The sequence below is a fragment of the Siphateles boraxobius genome, unplaced genomic scaffold, assembly GCF_051911475.1.
Source record: "Siphateles boraxobius isolate OS27281-9 unplaced genomic scaffold, OSU_SipBor_1 41, whole genome shotgun sequence".
NCBI classification, from domain to species: Eukaryota; Metazoa; Chordata; class Actinopteri; order Cypriniformes; family Leuciscidae; genus Siphateles; species Siphateles boraxobius.
This window is the reverse complement of record NW_027509042.1, coordinates 1,916,881-1,931,206: the sequence shown is the minus strand read 5'-3', so window position 1 is coordinate 1,931,206 and position 14,326 is coordinate 1,916,881. Positions and strand designations below refer to the sequence as shown.

General features: G+C 39.5%; 1 protein-coding gene across 12 annotated transcripts in view; it reads right to left on the bottom strand.

Moving 5' to 3' along the window:
- Window positions 1–14,326, bottom strand: part of slc12a5a (solute carrier family 12 member 5a) — a 184,454-nt gene that overhangs the window by 67,370 nt on the left and 102,758 nt on the right. Inside the window, exon 1 of one of the 12 annotated variants that reach the window (XM_077197692.1) lies at window positions 9,987–10,001. The exons of the other annotated variants lie outside the window; for them this stretch is intronic. The gene's annotated coding sequence lies outside the window, so the exon portion shown is untranslated. Of the gene's footprint in view, window positions 1–9,986; window positions 10,002–14,326 lie in introns of those variants that run through there. 12 annotated transcript variants of the gene reach the window in all.

Below are 14,326 nucleotides of genomic sequence, written 5' to 3'. Positions count from 1 at the left end.
AGGGTGGTTTCAGGGTGTTGCTATGGTGTTCTGGGTGGTTGCTATGGTGTTGCTAGGTGGATAGAACATTAGATCGATAGATCAATAGAACGATGGAACAATAGATATGACAGAACGATAGATAGTATGATGGATGGATGGATGGATAGACAGAATGGGTGGATAGATGGACAGACAGACGGTATCACTGCATCAGTGTTACTCAACCTAATCACTTAAACGTGGCATCATAAAAATGAATCTGAATGGTCTGAAATGAATTGTGAGAGGATGTAACAGCATGTTCCAGCTGTCGAACACTTCACATCGGACACGTTCCTCACTAATTACAGAATAGTGTTGTCATTAGCGGAGGTGATTTCATTCACTTCATCGGTGTGAAGCATGGAGAACTTTTCCCCTGAAGAGAAGCGCATTTGTTACGGAACGTTACGGTCGGTCACGGATCTGAATCCAGCGTCATCGCATTCCGTCCTTTCCGATCACCCATATACATGGTAGTGAGGAGATGCTGTGATGAATGGGTGTTATATGAACTTGTGTGTGACAGAAAGGGACTCGTTGTCAGATTTAATCTGTCTTTCTCACACACCACACTAAGTGAAAGATCTGTGGAGTCTGGAAACAGCTGAATAAATCCAGAAAATAAGACTCTCATTTATCTGCATTGGTCACGTTCGCTGGCTTTTCCATGAAAGAGAACTGACACTTGGGATTGGGTCAAAAAATTAAAACACAGATATACCAAACTAATCCCAGAATTCAGCGACCGGCCCTGTCTGACAGAATTAAGAACCAGTGCTATGATGGTGCCGTGAAATCTTGTCTTTTCATTGTGACACATTGTCAAGGATTCATCAGTGTTGGTTACACAGACAATGTTTCCCAGGGCCCTAAAAATAGCAAAGACTGGCAAAAACTCAAAGCAGTCTCAGACTCAGACATCACACAGACAGTGCACACAAAAATAGCTCAAGCCTTCTCAAAACTTGCCATCTGATTGGTTGGCTTCATGCAATTTCATAGTATACAGTTTTTGCCAATTTCCAGGTCCAAGACACTAGACAACATTTGCACATTTGGCAGCCTTTTTTATCCAAAGCAGCTGATGATGCATTCAGACTAGCGTGTACCTTAGTGTTGGTTGCTCATGTTTCCCCAGCGGAAGCCTGACAAAAAATGTCGGGGAAAGAATTTGCCGTTCCAAACAATTTTCCCAAAATTCCTTATTTTGTGTAGCCCAGTCATACAGGTTTGAAACGCCACGAGGGTGAGCGAAATTATGATAGTATTTTTATTTTTGGGTGAACTGTCCCTTTAAATGCATATCACCATCTAGAGATGTAATTTTTTTTAAAAGGAACTAATAAATATAATTGTATAATTATGCCTAATAATATTTATATTACTGTATAATAATATCTAAATGATTTTCATTTACTTTAAAATTAAATTAAAATATTTTCATGTTAATATTTTAATGATTATTTGTATTAATGATTATTTACATAACATTATTAAATACATATTCAATATTCAATTATTCAATAATTTACACTTAAAATTGTTGGTGGGGTGTTCAACTGCAAGACATGCAATTAATGGTTAATTAATTAATTGTTAATAGTAATACAGCAAACATGCATGTGGAATAATCCAAATGCTTTGTGCATGTAGCCTAAAATATATAGAAATATAACTTTAAATATAATTGCAAAACTATGCCTCATTCATAATATTTATATATGTATATTTTATAATATATAATTATATTAATTTATTTGAAATTAAATTCATACAAAAATTGTATAAAACCCTTTATGCAAGATATGCAATTAATTACTTGTTAACAGTAATAAAGCATATGCTCATGTTTTGTGCAATAAAACATAAACATTTTAATAAAATTGTATAACTATGCCTCATTTTAATTATAATATTTTATAATATAACAATTATATAATATTATTAGTTTAATTTAGATTAAGTTCAAACAAAAATATTTCTATTATAAATTATTTAAAATTATTATTATTTTTTTTTAAAAGGGGCTATGTGTAGCTTTTTACTTAAAAAAAATCTTTAAGATAGAGTTTTCATTTGTACATTTATGAGCCAACCATAATGTAATAGAAAGAATGACACCTTAATGTCCACCACGGTTGCCTCTATCAGCCTGTAGGCTCAATTGTGTGTGGAGGAGTCGGGCCCGAATTGGCGCGAAAATTCACAAAATGTGACGTCATGCGGGTTCTCGTCTACTTGGGCTTACATCCGGCCATTAGTAAGCAGCGGCAAATCCGGCAATCGCTAGCAGTAAGTAACGTTAGTGTTTCAAATGGACTCTGCGGACGGTAAGAAGCGACCAGCCTCCAGCACAATCCAGACACCCACGGAAACTCCTCGTAAGTAAAAAAAAAAAAAGTGCGGCCAAAATAGAGAGTGACCGGCGTCGGGCAAAGTCAAGACAAGAGTCAACATCGGAGCGGCATTTGATTCTTGGAAGAAGCACCGGTCAGCGCTGGGTATAAAAACAGACCCCGAGCTGGCTTTCTTTTTACTGCAAAGGTAAGACATAGTTACAACTCTCTGGTTGCTGTGGTCGTACTCATACGAGCGTGCGCACCGAGAACGAGCATGAGACTGGCTGCAGTTTCTCTACTGGTGTCAGTAACGGTTAGAAATTTCAGAACCTACGCAATGCTTCTTTAAACCTAAAATTGTGGTGGTATTCATCCGCACTCATAAATATGATCACTTAATGACTTGAAAGCAGAACATGCTGTAAAAATAAGCTGGAAAAAGCCATACACACAAGTGTATGACCTCCAGCCAAGATCAACAAAAGCTTTCAGACACACACACACACACACACACAATAATTCTGCAGGAACGAGCTCGTCGTAGCAGGACCAGGCCTAGCGTCTCTACCGTGAGGTTTATATGTTTCTCTGACACTAGCAGGGGATCAGAACAGAGACAGCGCACACAGCGCACAGCAGACCCGCCATCTGCTGCCCTTGACTGCTGATCCCAGACTAGTTTGATCTTTCCTCTCATTACATTTGGAGAAGCTCTGGTCCTGAAGGAGCGCTAATGCACAAATCTGTCCGAAACATCTCTTGGGTTTGTGTTCAGAGTAACAGCGTCTGCGAGTGTTAATAAGACGTGCCGCTGTGGTTCCGGTCGAGGAGAACCACGTGCATCTGACCTGTGCACATAAATCCATGTTTCATCGCGGCTGAGAAGCGCTTTAGAGATGTTTTGTGACAAACGGCTGCACACTTCAACTCACAGATAATGATTCATGTCGCAGAGGTGGTCTAAACAGGGCCAAAGAGTGGGAGCTTGAGGAGGACGTCAGAAACTACACTTTTACACCGTCTGGGAATGTGAGTGGTTTATGTGTGTGAAAAACTCAACGCCTTGATGATAGTTACTTACAAAACAGCCCACTAGGCAGTGTCTCTAGGCTATTCTGGCTCAGTGATGTATAGGAAAAAACATCCTTTATTTGCAATGATTTATACATTTAAGTAACTTTGTGAAGAAGTCTTTGATTTTACTTCAGAAAGAAATACATCCGTCAGTTCATTGCTGTGAATCAGTTCAAATGAATTCAAACGAATCAATGTCAATGAATTGACTCTTGACTCTTATTCACACTTAAAATGTAGAAAAAAAGAGAAATGAACACACGCACACACACACACACACACACACGCACGCACGCACGCACGCATGCACGCACGCACACACACACACACACACACACAGACACACAGACACGTAGTGATTCCTCTGCTGAAAACAATCTTTGTGAAAATAGCCTTTACTTTAAAATATTATTATAATTTAAAATAACTGTTTTCTATGTGAATATATTTTAAGATTCAGTAATTAATCCTGTGATCAAAGTCTTCAGTGTCACATGATCCTCCAGAAATCATTCTAATATGCTGATTTGCTGCTCAAGAAACATTTATCTGTTATTATCAACGTTGACAACAGTTGTGTTCCTTCATATTTTTATGGAAACCATGATTTTTTTCGTTAATGTCACTTTTGATTAATTCAATGCATCCTTGCTTTAAAAAAAAAGAACAAAATCTTTCGGACCCCAGAATAGCAGTGTGCATATACTGAATATTGTCAAAAGAATACAGAAAATAAAGATAAATATCGCTGAGCTCAAACACAAACGCTGCAGGACGAGTTGAACGCTGAAGTTTATTACTTAGTGTTATTGTTAGTACTCTAATGATGAGTAATAGTAATAGTGACGCTTGTCTTCGCAAACAACCCTAATGAGACGAAACGAGACGAAACGAGAGGAGACGAGAAGGGAAGTGAGGTTTTGGAGAGGAGGAAGTGGTTCCGAAGGGCTCGCTGTCGGCTCATCGGGTCTGACTGAAGTGAGCTGTTGAATTATCTTTTCGGGTCGAGACAGGAGTGGAAACACTGCAGGTGTTCGGCTCCACAAACACACACACACACGCACCGCCCTGAGGACTGACCTCTGCTTCAGCCTGTCGCAGGTAACAGCGCAGGTACTCTTCTGAGCCGATCACACAAGTCTATCTTTGACTCTCTTCATTTTTTCTCTCTACAAACATCAACACTGTCTCTTCTGGTAATTGCTGACAGCTCTGGCGTTCTCACAGAGTAAAAAAGAAGAAAATATACCGAGTGAAAAAAGTGAGGCAGAAATACACCTCAAAGAGCATTGGAAAAAGTGTGAAAAAGACAAACAAGAAGAAGTGTGACATCCGCTCTAAGGAACAAAAGCAGAGAAACACTGAGAGGTTTACAGTCAATACTTTTGCACAGATTTATCATCCAAACATATACTGTCATAAAATAAGATGCATTTTATCAAATTACAACACTCTCCATTTATTATAACCAATTTCTGTGGGGTTTTATGCTGCTGCAACTCATGTTTTATATTACAATATTATATTTATGAGATGAGCACACATGAACAACAGCAAAAGGCATAATCACCTCTGGATTTTCTTTGAGTCCTATTCAAGAAAATCTCTACAGCAGAAGCTATTTGCTGTTTATCAAGTTTCAATTGAGACTGTTGACAGTACAATTTAGTTTCTATGCATTTTGTACTCCATCGACGAAGAATAGCATTAAAGCTTGCTATTTTTCTCATTTAGATGATTTATGATGCAAATTATTTGAACTACATCATTCATCATACATACCCATCATTCTCTGTTGCAATGATAAAATATATATGCATTACATTAAATTAGTCTAGATGCATCTTATTGCTTCATTTTAACTAGGAAGTGAAAAAATATATATTTTTTGTACAACTAAGTCCGACCAAAATCACATCGTAGTTACGATTTCTGAACTCGAAAGTTGTCGCTTCCTTAAAGTGCCCCTATTATGCTATTTTAAAGGTTCCTAATTTGTTTTGGAGTCTTCTACAATAGGTTTACATGCATCCAAAGTAAAAAAAACAACACTTTTTCTCATAATATCCATTGCACATCACCTAATTTCTCAAAGAGTCTGAAAACGGTCCATTCAAAGATTCAGTCTCTCTAACTTAGCCCCTCCTTTCCACGAGCCTGCTCTGCTCTGATTGGTCAGATACCCCAGTCTGTTGTGATTGGCTTACTCTGTAACTGGCTTACTCTGGTCTGATTGGTCAGCTGCCCCAGTCTATTGTGATTGGCTTACTTTGCTCTGGTATGTATGGTTTAAGGAATTACAAACCTGCGCACATATATCCAAATGCACATAACTATAGAATCTTAATGCGCATGTGAACGCCATCAGCGTCTATCACAGGTTCGCGTTTAAAGTCTGTTTAGAGAGAACGGTGTCATCTTAGCGGCGCCTAATTTAATAACAAATGATCATTTAGACGGAAGTGAATCAATCAAAACTAACTTTACCTGGAAAAAACATTATTCAAGAACCACTATAAAACCAAACCAATCTCTGTTACCTTAAATGATATGTTTATCTCTGTAAAGCTGCTTTGAAACAATCTACATTGTTAAAAGCGCTATATAAATGACGATGACTTGACTCTGATTGGTCAGATGCCCCAGTCTGTTGTGATTGGTCGACCGCTTACAGTGTGTGTTGGAAACTAAATGTCCATTACCATATCTGAATATCAGCACCGGTTCTTCCTCTGAACTGAAACACAGTGATACTAACATTAAGGATGGCATCAGGATTTTACCGTATCAATGCGAGTCCTCGTCCTTTTGAAGAGTGGCAAAGTGGATTTGCAGCACAGAATACTGTGTCTTCTCATCATGACGACAACACAAACCAAACTCTTCCAGTCTCAGCTACAGCTACAGGCAAATTTGTTACATTGTTATGAAGGTATGTAACAGGAAGTGAGACTGGAATTACAGACGAATCGTTTCAGCAGTTTAGAATCGATTCTTTCTTTTAGGAGACAATATCTTTATCTGTCGTGCACTCTTTAAACATATTTGATATTAAACACTGCATGAATGGTAATATTCAAAAAAGCATAATAGGGGCACTTGAATGCAGTATCAAGATTTCCCATGCAAAAAGGTACATACTGGAACTGCATTGGGAAATATAACATGCTACTATTAACATATTTAAATGTATGTTACCTGAAAGGTAAATTTAGATCATATTTTACCAATCCAATCAGGTTGAATATACTCACAGAGAAAATATTTGTTATGCATGTGTTCATAAATCTACTTTTTCTCTGCATACATGCATATACAGTACATTTTTATGGCTTCATTTGTGTACTGATATTGGCTTCTTTGCTGGCAGATGTCTGCAGGTTAAGATTCACTGAGCGGCAGCTCTATTAGGCTTTTAAAAGCACCAATTTTCTGTGTGTCCATGTGTGTGTGTGTATGTGTGTGTGTGTGCGTGCAGGGGTAAACGGCACATTTCGGTAATAAGGCTGGCACTTCAAAAGGACTGTTTGAACCCTGTGGAATGGCCTCGCCTCGCTTCCATTCATAGTCTAACAATATCACCTTTTTGTGCCGAGATGCGGACGGAGCCTGACAGCCCAGGCGAGCACAGAGATTTGACATCAAACAGCTGGAAAATTAAGCCAATGAAGAGTAAAGTTGCAGATTGAAATGTACTGAATACATTTCGCTGCTCAAGAAATCCGATAGTCAAGCTGAAAAACAAACCAACCAAGATAAATGTGTTAAACATTTAGAGAACTTCTAGCGATATGTTTAATATTATTATATTTCCACAAAGCCAATAAAGTTGCATTGAATAAATTTCGCTTCATTATTCAAGAATATTCAGTTTAAAACTGACTGGAACAGGCTTAACCGATAAATGTGCAGCACGTTTAGCAAAGCTTGACTTTATTACAGCTTGGGGTTTTGGATAGGTTTACATGCATTTTATCAATTTTAATCAAACAACTCTTACAATTAAGTAGTGGTATCATATCATAGTGCTTTGCAATATGCCATGGGGGGTTTGTGTGTATATATATATATAATTTTTGAGATGGACATGTTTTTCATGAGATTCACTCAGAAACACTATTAAAATTAACAAGCCACAGATTTCTGATTTAAACATTGTTCCTTTTTCAGCAGATGAATGCAAATTGTGCAGAAATACACAGATGTCTTGGGTTAGTATTTAGTTACTATGTACACGAGACAGATGGTGAGGTAGATATTATATTCACTCTGTCACTGTTATCACTGACTGAATCGGTTGTAATGCACGAGCACAACACAGATAAATACAGTTTGTTGTCTTGCATATCATGCATCATTCCTGTTTAATGCGCTCAGAAACACTGAAACACTTCAAATGGGAAGCAGCATATTCTAACCTCTCCATTCCAAACCATGGTGACACAGTTACTGGAGATTTTCTGACTAATTAATCAGGATTAACTAGCTAATAGGATTTGTTCGAGATAGCATCTAACAATCAAGATAATATGGAGAAGGTAAAACTGCTGTGTGTAACCTAGATATGAATAACTCCTGAGCTCCAGCGGTGGCTGAAGAGATAACGGCAGATAACTTTACACCAGTGTCAGAGGTTTAGATCGTTCCCTTCTGTATGAGGTTTAGCTAATTAGCTCTGAAACCCCAGTTAGATGTTTTCTCCAAGCTTCTGACGGCTGAAATCACCAAAATGTAAGACTCTTCTAGCCTAAGGCAAGCTCAAAGAGGCCATATGATGCCATTTTTAAAGGTCGTTATTTGTTTATTGGGTTTAATAGAATAGGTTAGTATGCTTTAAAATTATTTTTCACATACTATATTATTGCAGCACTTCTATTCCCAGTCTGTCGAAACGCTCTGAGTTCTGGTCTGGATTCTACAAAGCCCCTCCTTCTGAAAAGCCAGTGCTCTGATTGGCCAGCAGACCCAGTGCATTGTGATTGTCTAAATACCTCAAGTGTGTGTTGTAAATGTAACACCCCTTAACATAATTGTGAGCAATTGCAAACACAAACAGTTAACGTAATCGGTTTTACCGTATCAGTTCATGCCCAAGTCAGATTGTGAAAATGCAGTAATATTTTGTTTATGCTTTGCTGGCCTCAGATATTACACTGACACCTATTGATGTGGATGCAGAATGAAGCAAACATTTTCACCTTGATTTAGCCAAATTTAGATTGACTACAGTCTTCATCTCAAGAGAGTGGAAAACCCCTATTATTTGCCTAATTACATGTTTCTGGTCTTAATAAACTCGGAAGATAAGCGGGGCTTGGCTTGATTAGTATTTGGTCAAATGGATGTTCCTGGTCACAATTTATGTTCAGTTCAAAGAAAAAAAAAATCATCAAACACTTCACCAACTGCAGAGGTCCAACCAGTTCCTGAAGGATAAAATCCTGTCCTTTCTTTTTTTCCACTTTTTTGGAATTCCGTCACATTATAGAATGTTTTGAGAGTTCTAATTACATTTCCTGACCACTTTCGATCTAAAAAGACAGGATTTCCTACATTTCTAAGAAGTATCAAAATTATCGAGGTTTTTGGATGTGTGTGACGTCCGGTCTAGCAGAAAGGATAGCTTTCATCAGATTAATTATTACGCATTCAATCACTGGTTTCCTGCTTATTTTACAGGTAATAACAAACAGGCACTCCAGAACACAGACATACACACTAAACAGAATCAAATCAAAGAGAGACATCACAGATAGGACATGCGGCTTACAGAGGACACACACACACACACACACACACACACACACACACACACACACACACACACACACACACACACACACACACACACACACACACACACACACACACACACACACACACACACACACACACACACACACGACAAAACAGGCAAAGATAAAAGGAAAAACCAAACAAGGATCAATGACGTGATGCTCATTTTATTTGTTTTGTGTCCAGAACTGAGCTACTTATTCAAAAGTGCAAATATAAAAAGAATTCAATACAAATTTTATAAGAATAATCAAATTTAATTATGATATTTTTGCTAAAATAAAAAAAATGTCTTAGGTGGTAACTGTCCCAAGATTGTAATAACATGATTATAAGGCTTATTTATAGGGTGATATTCTTGTAAAAAAAAAAAAAAAAGTAAAAAAGAAGCATTTGACTAAATCAAAACCTTAAAAATACAATAATAAAGCTGATTTAAATTATAAGAGAATTTTTTTTTAAATATCTCAAAAGCCATTTTATTTTCATGTGACAAAAACCATGAGCAAAAAATGCATTTCTGAATATTTTTTTTTATTTCCATCATCTCAGATGCATCATCTATTTGTCATTGACCCAAACATGGAAATACAACACAAACAGAAACGATGTGAACTTACATGGGACTTTTCTTACAAAGAAAAGTCCAAGACAATGAAGAACACATGACTACACACAGCCACACACACACGTTACAGTTTTTTGCATGAACACATACACACACACTCCGGCAGCAGTCTGCCCGTCTCTCACCTTTCTTGGGTGGACAGGTAGTGTTGACCACTGGAGAAAAACGGACACAACACATGACTTTAGAAAACATCATCATGCAACATTCATCTACACCAGGGGTGTCCAATCCTGCTCCTGCGGGCCACAGTCCTGCGTAATACAGCTCCAAACACAGCTAAACTCACCCGAACCAGATACTCAAGGGCTGTGTCCAACATCCCTATTCCCTACATTAGTCCACTTGTTCACTTGAGGGAGTGAATGAAAACGAGTGAGTGAATTCGGCACTGAGTGCATCAGAAGGGCTGTTTGCTGTTTAATAATCATTTGAAGCTCAGTAAACTGGCAGCTCTAGTAGTGATGAAAAGATTTATCTCGAACTCTATCATGAAAACTATGTGTAAACCTTAATTAAACAAATTTTTCGGTAACACTTTATTTCGATAGTCCACTTGGACATTCTACTAACTACAAGTAACTTTGCAACTACATGTCAACTAACTCTCATTAGATTATTAGTCGACTGCATGCTTGATATCTGTTGACACTTTATTGTGATGGTCCCCCAACAGACATTCTACTGACTATATGTAACTTGGCAACTACAAGTCAACTAATTCTCCAAACCCGAACCCTAACATTTAACCATACTATAATAGTCTACTGACAGTCAGTCTACTAATACTCTATTTAGATTTAGTTGACATGTAGTTGCAAAGTTAGAATGTCTAAAGTGACTATCGAAATAAAGTGTAACCATTTTTTTGTTGCAATTTAGTGTTTTTTATTTTATAGAAAGCATGCAGAATTAGACTATTAGAACTATTAGAACTAGACTACTATTGCCCCCTAACCTCCCCCCTTTAATTCAACAGTTTAATAATTAATTAAAAAGGAATTTATTCCTGTATATTACGCTCTAGCCACATTGGACCAGAGGTTTGAAAAATGGATAATTCAGTGCGGGCGCCATCTTCTACTCAGACATGGGAATTCAGTCAGCGTGTGACTTTCACAGTGCATTATGGGTATTCTCTAGCCGTTGAGCATACATCGGTTGTACACTCGTCATTGCGGTGCATTGTGGGATTGAATGCACCCCACAATAATTGATAATGTTCACGTTGGTTTCCTACACCACTACAAATGGCTGTTCCCTCAAATAGTGCCCTGTTTAAGGGTATAGGGGCTGATTTAGGACACAGCCCAGGTCTCAGTAGGTACACATCCAGGTAGATGTTAAGGCAACTCGGAGCAGGACTCTGCAGGACAGTGGCCCTCCAGGAGCAGGTTTGGACACCCCTGCTCGACACACATCAATCAAAAGACGAAACAATTAGTATGGAAATAAAGACACACATACTGTTAAATCATAAGGCTTATTTGTAAAGGGCTGAAATAACTTGAACCAATTTCCCGAATGTATGTGATAGACATACGTATGTGAGAGACTGTTCACGTCATGTCTGCCCAGCGAGAGACTGTTCACGTCACGTCTGCCCAGCGAGAGACTGTTCACGTCAAGTCTGCCCAGCGAGAGACTGTTCACGTCACGTCTGCCCAGCGAGAGACTGTTCACGTCTGGGCAGACGTGACGTGAACAGTCTCTCGCTGGGCAGACGGGACGTGAACAGTCTCTCGCTGGGCAGACGTGACGTGAACAGTCTCTCTCTGGGCAGACTTGACGTGAACAGTCTCTCGCTGGGCAGACGTGACGTGAACAGTCTCTCGCTGGGCAGACGTGACGTGAACAGTCTCTGACTGGGCAGACGGGCTGTGTCTCCTCCTTCTCTGGACCACCGGACTCAGGACCACCGGAACCGGGACCATCTCCCGACTACATCCTCCACTGTGACCTCCACGGGATCCGCGAAACTTGACCAACCTGGTCCCCTTAAAAAAACTCCCTTCTCTCCTGCTCGGTGGCTGGGGAAGAGATATTAAAAAACATACCGCTGGATCTGAGAGGACGGAGTCGTTCTGTCACGACACACACGGGACAGAAGATCCAATTTGCAGCAGTTTATTAATATAAGGGTAATCCAAATCGTAGTCTTCCAGGCAGGGGTCAAAAGTATAAAACAACTAAAAACGAATAAACAATACAAAAGCACAAAGAAATGACTAAAACATCAACTAAAATTTAAATAAGCGAAATGCTGCATTGAAATGATCAGTGCAAATAAACTAGTAGGACAAAACTAGCGTGTTTGTATGGTCTTACAATAACATAATTAGTCAAACAAAATAGAATACTAGAAATCATAATTTATTTACCAAAATAATTGTGATATTTGCAGTGCCGCTAAAATCATCACAATGGTCTTAAATATTGGTTATATCACCCAGCTTAACACACTTTCAAAAGTGCCACAGAGTTGAAGTTCCCGGTGATTCAGAGCTGCTTTATCTCCGACATCCTCAGAGAACATCACTCAGCTCTAGTACACACTCCAGATCCTCAGTCTGGCCTGACCGTTCTCAATATTCACCAGGGTCTTTGTGCTAATCAAGCGGCTTTCAGAAGCTGGGCTTATCTCCACAGTCCTGGTCTCTGGTCTCATTCTCTCCTTCACTCCAGCGGCAGCAGGTAATGATAAAGGGAGCCGTCACAGCTGTGTGTGTGTGTGTGAATGAACTCGAGTGCTCATATTAAACTGAGCCGCTACCTCCTGCCAATACCTGAAGCCTCTTTTAAGGCAGGTCTATTGTTTCAGCGCAGAGTCAGAGACAGTGACAGAGTCTTTCTTTGTGCCGTCACACAATGAAGTGGTGATTTTGCCTAAACGACTGCCGGCACATGGGAAACGCTATAAACCTGCCATCATTTCTCTAGACGGCGCGTGAAGGATGGTAATTGGATGGTAAATGGACTGCATTTATAAAGTGCTTTCACAGACCCAACGGCCACCAAAGCGCTTTACATATTTGCCTCACATTCACCCATTCACTCACTCATTCATGTAAGGCGCCATCCAGCTATAAGGAGCAGCCGGGGTTAGGTGACTTGCTCATGGAACTGGGGATCGAACCACCAGCCTTTCGGTTTGTAGACAACCTACATGAACCACTGAGCAGTGAGGATGTAATTTCTGTGCTACTAGTCAGAACCAGTAGTCCCAGCCCAAACTCATGCTGTGGTCGAGCCAGGAAATGACATATCAGTCGTGGAGTGTGTTATTACTGTTCCAGACGAGCAGATTTACCAGTTTCACCTGGTGAACGATAAAACAGGTGAAACAAATCTGAAATCTGACACTGAAGGAGGGAACCGAGCCAACAGTATATACAGAAGAGAAGATCAGAGACTCTTCTGAGACACACACACACACACACACACACACACACACACACACACACACACACACACACACACACACACACACACACACAGACACAGACGCACACACACAGACAGACACGCACAAGCACACACACACACACACACGCACGCACACACGCACACACACACACACACGCGCGCGCGCACTTCCTCGCTCTATCATAAATTCTATTTGCGTCACATCTAGTGACAAATGGGAAGGGCATTAACTTGTTGAGGCTGGAAAGCCGGAGCGATCCATCAGAATAATCCTGAAATACAAACACTCAGAGCAGCGGAGGATTGTATAAATCTTCCAGAGAGTCGAGCAACAGCCACAGAGAGAGAGAGAGAGAGAGAGAGAGAGAGAGAGAGAGAGAGAGAGAGAGAGAGAGAGAGAGAGAGAGAGAGAGAGAGAGAGAGAGAGAGAGAGAGAGCGAGAGAGAGAGAGAGAGAGAGAGAGAGAGAGAGTGTGTTTAGCTTCGATAGACATGCAGCGCTGCATCACAGTCACACAGGTGAACTCATGCACTCACACACACACACACACACACACGTCAAATCCTGCGGGAGTTTTCCGTTCTCATCCCGAGTGGAACAGCTCATCACGGCTTGTGTCTACATGCTAAACCAAGTCTTGTAAAAAAACTCACAAGTTCCACATTGGCTGCTATGAGGTTAAGGTTGAAGTATCATGCATATGCAAAAATAAATGAAGTATTGTAAAAGACAAAGCTTAATTTAATAGAAAAAACAATGTACTGTAAACAAAACCCAAGAATTTTAACCTTTTTTTCTCTGTTTGCAGCTCCAAATGTTTTGCATGAATCTCATGAGACTTTTCTCAGAACAGGGATTATCATCTAGACAAAACAAAGACATGGCTGATCAAACTGGCAGAGCATTTTAATATCTTGTAATCATATTCTCACTACACCAAATTATATATCACACTAAAAATACCATGGTATTACCATGTTTTGGTAAGGAATCATGCAAATGCATGTTATTTTGACACTTCCACTCTTACAGAAAGTAC